This window comes from Cibotium barometz, chromosome 2 (genome assembly GCF_041138505.1).
Source record: "Cibotium barometz isolate CiBa-2024 chromosome 2, ASM4113850v1, whole genome shotgun sequence".
In the NCBI taxonomy this organism is placed as follows: Eukaryota; Viridiplantae; Streptophyta; class Polypodiopsida; order Cyatheales; family Cibotiaceae; genus Cibotium; species Cibotium barometz.
In genome coordinates this window covers 18,190,874-18,199,612 of record NC_141047.1, presented here as the reverse complement: position 1 = coordinate 18,199,612, position 8,739 = coordinate 18,190,874, and the positions used below count along the sequence as shown (strand labels likewise).

General features: G+C 42.5%; 1 long non-coding RNA gene across 1 annotated transcript; it reads right to left on the bottom strand.

Moving 5' to 3' along the window:
• Positions 1-7,276: 7,276 nt before the first annotated feature.
• LOC147640750 (uncharacterized) lies at positions 7,277-8,184 on the bottom strand. Its single transcript, XR_015267444.1, has 3 exons — positions 7,950-8,184; positions 7,720-7,809; positions 7,277-7,635 (listed from the first exon to the last, which is right to left on the bottom strand). It is a non-coding gene; the product is annotated as an uncharacterized LOC147640750 (long non-coding RNA).
• Between the last annotated feature and the right edge of the window lie 555 nt (positions 8,185-8,739).

Sequence of the window (8,739 nt, the reverse complement as noted above, 5' to 3'; positions counted from 1 at the left end):
ACGGGTTAATCAAGTGCTGGAAGATATGCTTCGGGCATATGTCAGCAAAAAACAATCTGATTGGGAGTCTTATTTGCCTATTCTTGAGTTTGCTTACAATAGTGCAAAGCATGTCTCGACAGGCTTTAGCCCTTTCATGTTGATGTATGGTTTTCAGCCACGTTCACCAGTGTCGGTGGGACTGGCGAATGAGAAAATCAGTCAGGTTAAGGATTTTATCCAAGACCATATGGATATGTTGCGCCTTGCACGATTAAATGTTCGTCAAGCGCAAGATCGTTACAAGAAGTTTGCGGACCAGAAACGTAGGCCACTTCACTTTCAAGATGGTGATTGGGTGTTTCTGAAGGTACCAGAAAACTCCATCAGTTTAAAAACGGGTCCCGTACCAAAATTGTCGCCCCGATTTTGTGGACCGTTTAAGATACTCAAGAAGGTGGGCCCAGTAGCCTATAAACTTGAGTTACCAGCACATTCCAAGGTTCATCCCATCTTTCACGTAAGGCGTTTCCTCAGTGGAGGGCCTATTCCGATAGTTATGCCTCCTCTTGTTCCAAATCCTATAGTAGAATCTATTGCACCATCTGCAACGCAGGAAGGGGCTATGTTGAAAAACGTGAAGCCGCCTGTGTTTAAGGGAGAGGAGCGCGATCGTAACAAGGATGCGGTCCATACATTTTTACACAAGTGGACGGACTTGCATCGCTTACGCCGCACTCCCGCTGCTGTTATGGTCACTGAGACAAGTCTCACACTTGAAGGTAAAGCCTACAAGTGGTGGATGAGTCTACCTATTGAAACTCGCCCTAAGACTTGGGAGGAGTTTGCGGCAGCATTTAAAAAGGAGTTCTTACCACAAAACGAGAAAGATCGGAGTTGGACAGCCTGGGACAAGTGCAAGATGGAAGGTCTTACACTTAATCAGTATGTGTCCAAATACCGTGAAGTCATTCTCAAGCTAGATGGTTTGGACAACTTTCAAAAGGTTCGTGGGTTTGTTAGAGGCCTTGATAAAGAATATCAGGCAAAGGTTAAAACCCAATATCCTAAAACTTTGGAAGCGGCTATCCAAAGTGCCCTTATCTTTGATGACACCATGGATAAGAAGGGCATGGATAGACCGGCCAAATTCAATGGCTCGCAATTTAATGCTAATAAGCGTAAACTTGCCAGCAATTCTACTGAAAACACAAAGAAGTCTAAAGGGTCAAGTGGTCCGTTGTCTCCACAAGACTTTGAACGGGCCAAGAAGGAGAAACTATGTTATCATTGCTTAGGTAGTGATCATGAGAAGAAAAATTGTCCACAGTTGCCTCGCAAGAATAAGGATAAGGAGAAGGTCAAGGAGAAGGCTATACACATGGTGCAAACACTTCCCTTGGATGCTGATCCTAAGTATTCTGCGGTAGAGGTTTCGCACACTGCCGAGATGCATGAGTGTAATCTCACTGCATCTATGTGGCAAGAGACAGTTGGACCACATGATTTGGTCCGTATGCATGGCTCCATTTATGGTCATCGAGTACGTATTCTCATTGATGATGGTGCCACGCACAATTTTTTGAACTATGCATTAGTTAAGAAATTAAAGTTGCCGGAGACAAAGAGTTCTCATCGTTATGTGGTGTCCACCATTCAGGGGGATGATCACGATGTGTGGGATACTCTAGTACGGCAAGTGCCTGTGTTTGTGCAAGAACACACTATGGTTCTTGACTTCCAAGTGATGAATATGTCTCGTGCGGATGTCATCTTAGGACGGGAGTGGTTATATGGGTTAGGGTCATCACTCAAAAGGAGTTATGAACATAATACATTTACGTTTGAGGCCAATGGTAAGCATGTTTTACTTATTGGGGAACGTGATGTACCCCCAACACCACTCATATGTAATGCCGAACTCTCTTTTTTGGAGCATAGTAATCAAATAGAAGAAGTCTATTTTTGTTATTCTGTGTCTCAAACTAGTGGGTTTGATGTGCATGATGTTTCTTCTTCAAATGAATCTTCCTCAGCGATGCCTTCTTTCTCTTTACCTTCTTCTAAAATCTCTTTAAATAATCTTAAGCAACCAGTTAATGCTTTGTCTTTGCAACAACTGTTACAAGAATTTAAAGATATTTTTCCTAATGACTTACCAGAGGGTTTGCCACCCGAACGAGCTTTGCCTCATCGCATTGATGTCGTTCCGGGCACCAAACCAATTAGTAAGCCGTCGTACAGGCTTAGTGCGACTGAAGCAGCTGAGGTGGAACGTCAGCTTGCTGACTACCTTAGTAAGGGCTTCATTCGCCATAGTGCTTCACCATGGGCATCGCCCATTCTTTTGGTGAAGAAAAAGGATGGATCCATGCGCATGTGTGTGGATTATCGCTCCTTGAATGCGGTAACCATTAAGAACAAATACCCGCTACCTAAGATAGATGAGTTGTTTGATCAACTCAACGGTGCGAAGTATTTTTCTAAAATTGATTTACGTTCAGGATATCATCAAGTGCGTATTAACGCTGATGATATAACCAAGACTGCGTTCCGAACTCGCTTTGGACACTATGAGTTTTTGGTTATGCCGTTTGGGCTTACTAATGCCCCGGCAACGTTTATGACGCTTATGGATAGCGTACTAAGGCCGTACTTAGGCAAATTTGTCATTGTCTTTCTTGATGACATTTTGGTCTATAGTTCGACTTTAGAAGAGCATTTGGAACACTTACGAAAAGTTTTTCAGTTACTACGCGAGAATGCACTTTACGCGAAAGAAAGTAAGTGTGAATTTCTCAAGGATAGCATACAATACCTAGGTCATGTAATTTCCGCAGACGGAATTGCTATGGATGCTAGTAAGGTTGATGCTATTATGCGATGGCCAACACCTCGAAGTAAGGAAGAACTTCAAATCTTCTTGGGAATGGCAGGATTTTATCGCAAATATGTGAACGGTTATGCAAAGATTGCCGCTCCCATGACTGATCAATTGAAAGGTGCGGCAATTACCTTTCAATGGCGTGAAGAGCAACAACGTAGCTTTGATAAGCTTAAAGTTGCTTTGGCTACAGCTCCCATCTTGGCAATTGTGGATCCTCAAAAACCATTTGTGATTGAAACGGATGCCAGTGCTAAGGCAGTGGGTGCGGTTCTCATTCAAGATGGTCATCCTGTTGCCTATGAGAGCAAGAAGCTCAATCGTGCTCAACAAAACTACTCAGCTTACGAGCGTGAGCTCTTTGCCATCATATATGCCTTACGAAAATGGCGACATTACTTATATGGTGCGCAATTCGAGCTTGTTTTTGATCACGAAAGCATAAAGTGGTTTATGAACCAAACAGATTTGCAGGGTCGAAAGGCCAGATGGGCTGAGATCCTTCAGGAGTATGATTGCAAACTACGCTATCGCAAAGGACGTTACAATATTGTAGCTGATGCCTTGAGTCGTATGCCGGAGATTAATTCGCTGCTATTCACAGAGTTGAAAAGCGAATTGTTAGAATCTTTACGAGGCAAATGCAAGCAGGATTCAACATACTCAAAGGTGTGGAATCATGTTCAAATGAGGGGTCCCTCTCACTCAAACGGTAGTGTTTCCAGTTCTTCCACACATGGTTCTTCTTTATCACAAGATGAACTACAGCGATGGAAAAACTTTTCCATCGATGATGGATACTTACTCCACAAGGGGAGAGTTTGTGTTCCATTGGACTTAGACACTAGGCGCCAAATTCTTTTTGAGTGTCATGATAGTCCAAGTGCAGGTCATGCGGGCATTCGCAAAACGTATGCTCTCGTAAGAAAGCATTTCTATTGGCCTGGACTTCACAAGGATGTTACTGACTATGTTCTGCAGTGTCAGAAGTGTCAAGTGAACAAAGCAGAACGTCTTAAAGCTGGCGGGTTACTGCATCCATTAGAGATTCCTGACGAAAAGTGGGAAAGTATATCTATGGATTTTATAACGGGCTTGCCCACAACGAATCGTGGACATGATGCCATTTGGGTAATCGTGGATCGATTAACCAAGCTTTGTCGGTTTGTGCCTACTAAGAAAACAGTTACAACTCCAGAATTGGGACGCCTTTTCGTGGAGAATGTTTACCGACTTTATGGCTTACCATCCAATATTGTCAGTGATCGCGATCGCAAGTTTAACAGCCATTTTTGGCGAGCAGTATTCAGTAAGTTGGGTACTATGTTGAACCTTAGTACAGCTGATCATCCGCAGACAGATGGTCAGACTGAACGGGTTAATTAAGTGCTGGAAGATATGCTTCGGGCATATGTCAGCAAAAAACAATCTGATTGGGAGTCTTATTTGCCTATTCTTGAGTTTGCTTACAATAGTGCAAAGCATGTCTCGACAGGCTTTAGCCCTTTCATGTTGATGTATGGTTTTCAGCCACGTTCACCAGTGTCGGTGGGACTGGCGAATGAGAAAATCAGTCAGGTTAAGGATTTTATCCAAGACCATATGGATATGTTGCGCCTTGCACGATTAAATGTTCGTCAAGCGCAAGATCGTTACAAGAAGTTTGCGGACCAGAAACGTAGGCCACTTCACTTTCAAGATGGTGATTGGGTGTTTCTGAAGGTACCAGAAAACTCCATCAGTTTAAAAACGGGTCCCGTACCAAAATTGTCGCCCCGATTTTGTGGACCGTTTAAGATACTCAAGAAGGTGGGCCCAGTAGCCTATAAACTTGAGTTACCAGCACATTCCAAGGTTCATCCCATCTTTCACGTAAGCCGTTTGAGGAAACGCCTTATGGGTCATGAAAGGCCGGTGGATGATTCTTTCTTGGTAGAATATGTGGAACCCCCAATACTGCCTCATGAACCAGAAAGAGTATTGGATTATCACATGTTACGTACTCGCCACCAAGTTCGGAAACAAGCTCTTATCAAGTGGAAGGACCGTCCAGAGGAAGGCTCCACTTGGGAAAACATTAGTGTGATGAGGCATTAGGAAAATTCTGGACTCAAAAGAGGGCTGTTTCAACAATAATATAATAATAGACACATAGATTGAGTGACATGTAATCTACGAACGAGATTCACCGGTGGTGGGACCTCTGTACAAACCCACCCAAAACGTGGAGAAACTCTTATCTTCATGAAATATTAAAAAAAACCATCACCTTGTCTTAAAATATTTAAAACCGTTTTTTTGTCAGAAACTAACACAATAAAAGAATGTTTTCCACATTCCTGTGTTAGACGTGGAGCACTAAAAAATTCTTTCCACCACCCCTAGAACTAATGAAGCTTGAATGCTTGGAATAGATAGATACACATTCTCCCGGTTATTCCCTCAACTTGGTTCCACTTTTGAATCTTGAAACATCTTTGGCGCCCAAAAAGAACACACCGTCCCTCATTTCATCCTCCCTCCTTGATCCACAAAAGCGGTTAGCCCAGTCATCCACTTTCTGCTACTTCTTCTTTCTCATACGTCTGTTATTCTATCATGGCACCCGAAAGTGGACTGAAACGAGCAAGGAGCAGTATCTCATCTGTTGTGTTGTATAACATAAAAGACGAGAACGAAGAATGGATTCCCCAAGTATACAGGAAGTACTCTTGGGTCACTATGCAGCCAGGAAAACAAGGCCACTACCGAGTGAAGGGAAAGGCATCTGAAGACTTGGCCAAACATTGGAAAGGAAGGATCCTTGACTTTAAGATGGCACCAGGAGGGAAAACTGTCAAAGAAGTGTTGATCCAGCATGTATTCATGCAAAAAGAGATCAACGTGGGACCATTGGAAGGACTTCCAAGACACAGACCACATTGTAAGTGCTTGTGTTTTGTATTTCAACGTAGCAAATAAGGTGATTGATATACATTTTTCTGCCTTACACAGATTTGTACCCATCCAACCTTCAGGAGTGGGAGCCTGCACAATGCTTGACGGGGTTCTTGAATGTCGTACATGGTGAGGTGGGGGAACTTCAATATGAAGGTCGTGCACCAAGTGATCTCGCAAGAAGTAGAACATATTTCTATGACTCATTTTATACCTTGCCCACTCAATCGAGTCGACATGGAAAGTTGGAACGTATTCCGTTGCCCGCACTTGATAGTCCGGAGTGGCCATTGCTTGACACAGAAGTGATAGAGTCATACAGGACGAAAATGTTTAATGATATTAAATGTGCTATGAAGCCTAGCATTGGTGCAAGAAATGTGCACTTAAGTTTGTTTGTTCCAATTGCATGCTTTGTTCATTTATTTTCTGATTGTAAACAATTGAGAAAAACTAGAACAACTTTTGTGTGCAAAGATGTAGATGAAGTCTGGCTTGATCATTTGTTTGACAAAGGTTGGAGAGTGAAATCATCAAAGGGAGATGATTTGATCGAATGTCGATTGAACACCTCCGACATTGCATTTCGGTGAGTGTTAAAACATTAAAATGTATTTTTGTGAAACAGTTACAACGCTTATTTGATTATACTCGGAAAATTATCCTAATGATATTTTGGAATCAGATACTATATTGCCAGGCAACATCTGTGCATGTCATTTACTTATAGAAGGTGGCGATGGATCAACAACAACTGGGAAAGCATGGACCAAGATACAAGAGATGGCAGCCACTCTTGCTTGATAGATATAGTTATGATTCGACAGGGTCACCCATCTTTGACATTGGAAGTGGAAGAGAATTGGACTCTCGAATATGTTAGGAAGGAATTAGAAGTAGCTATTCAGAATCCTCCAGATCAATTTTGCTTCAAGCTCGATGGTCGGAAGCTAAGTAAAAGAAGAGAGCATCAGATCATTTGTAAAGATGTTGCAGCCCCACATGAATTGGAGGCACTAGAAGATATATGATGTGACCATGTATACGGTGACAATGTATTTTCCATATGCAATAAACTTATCTATTCAGAACATTGCTTTTGTAATGCTTTATTGTTTAAAACAATGTAATGAAGGCAAGAATTCCCCAATTGAATTTTTATGTACACAAAAAAAGGCTTAAAGTAAGAAAGCAAGCAGTGAAGGAACACAGTAGCAAATTTGATCCTCTGATTTTCAAATGATAAGTGTATTTACATTTGATGTTCTCCCTCCAATACATGTATAGCTTAAACGTACATTTGTTGGAAGAAGGAAAAAACTATTTATGGCTGGAACCCATAGGTATCGGCTTCAGGATGGAGCCAGGGCTCTTCTCCCAAGTATGGAGCCCATGTAAGAGGCTCAGGGGGGCCTATCCCCCCTCGTGGATTGGGCGGGATGAAGTCCACTGGCCCGTCTGGAGGCATAACTTCAGCGACCTCGATCAATTTCGCAATCGTTTCCTCCCTAAACGTTTGGACGTCTAGGTCCACGTAGCGAGACATTGATGGAAACTGCCATCACAATTCATCAAGACATAAATAAGATCAACATGACAATATATAAGAAGATAAACAGGCGCACAAATGCGTATGGGAGCTGAAAATGCTTACATCCTCTGAAGGGAGCTGAAAAATGCTTCGTAGCAGCAACATTGCATTAAGTGCAACCCTCCACCCACAGCTGTAGCCATCTTCTTGTTTGGGGACACTAACCCTACGGATGGTCGATCGATCCAGGCTGTCGATGTCCATGCTGAGGCTCTCGTAAGCTGCCATTAGTTTCCTGACTCCACTGTAAACAGAGATCAATCATTATCCTGATCAATCCGGACTTCTAACTCAAACAATAATATGTATCTTAATGATTTTTACTTACAGCAAAACATTTCCATGGGCACCAGATGTCGAATTTGCAAGGTAAATGACATTTTCTTGCACGTCGACTAGTAGAAGACTCCAATGGGAACTGCACAATAGAATTCTATTAGTTTCAATCCAAAGGAAGCACTATATAACTCGTGTACGGTGATTCCTATAAACATCATGCGAGAGAGAGAGAGAGAGAGAGAGAGAGAGAGAGAGAGAGAGAGAGAGAGACAAACTCACTTTTCATGATATGCCAAAAAAAATACTCGGGCATCGTCCAGCTGGACCTCCCGAAACCAGTTCAGCACATCGAGGTACGGAACTGACTCTTCTAGCAACAGTGTTGAGACCAGTGAATCAATCTGGAACACTCGTTGCTGTACATCCTCGGGCAATAGCGAAATAACAAAACTTCACAAGGAAACATATCAAGAGTGAGGCATCAACTTTAAGAGCCAAGAATGAAAAATTGTGGGAGGACAGAGAAAAGAGTATACCTTAAAACACATCTGAGCACTTTGTCGTTGACTTCAGTTTTGGGATCAAACAAAATGTTGATTTCTTCAGCATGAATCGGGAAATAACATCTATGCCCTCTAATATTAAAGGGTACATAGAACTCCGGCAACAAAAATTGCAGCGCCTCCCGATTCATGGCGTGGAGTGCTCGAACATTTTCCCTTTTTGCTTGCAATGCAAGCATTGCAGCTTGATGTTCCCTTTGAGCGCTTGTCATTAAATTTGCCCGAGTCTGATGCTCATGATCTGGACCTCCCTCGGTCACCTCTTCAATTCTCACTTTTTGTACAGGCCGGACATCCAAAATTTGTAACATTCGTTCATCAGTAAACGTAACTGGTCTAAGTGACTTATCGTATCTGAAACGAAGGGCTATAAGGCTGAAAAAATCTTTGTCCATTACTGTCACCCTGTGTGCGTGGGCAGCAAGAACGTAACTATCCAAAAAAAATTCGATCATCCAATCTTCTGTGGCCTCTTGCAAGCAAAACAAGGCCGATGCCTTCCACCT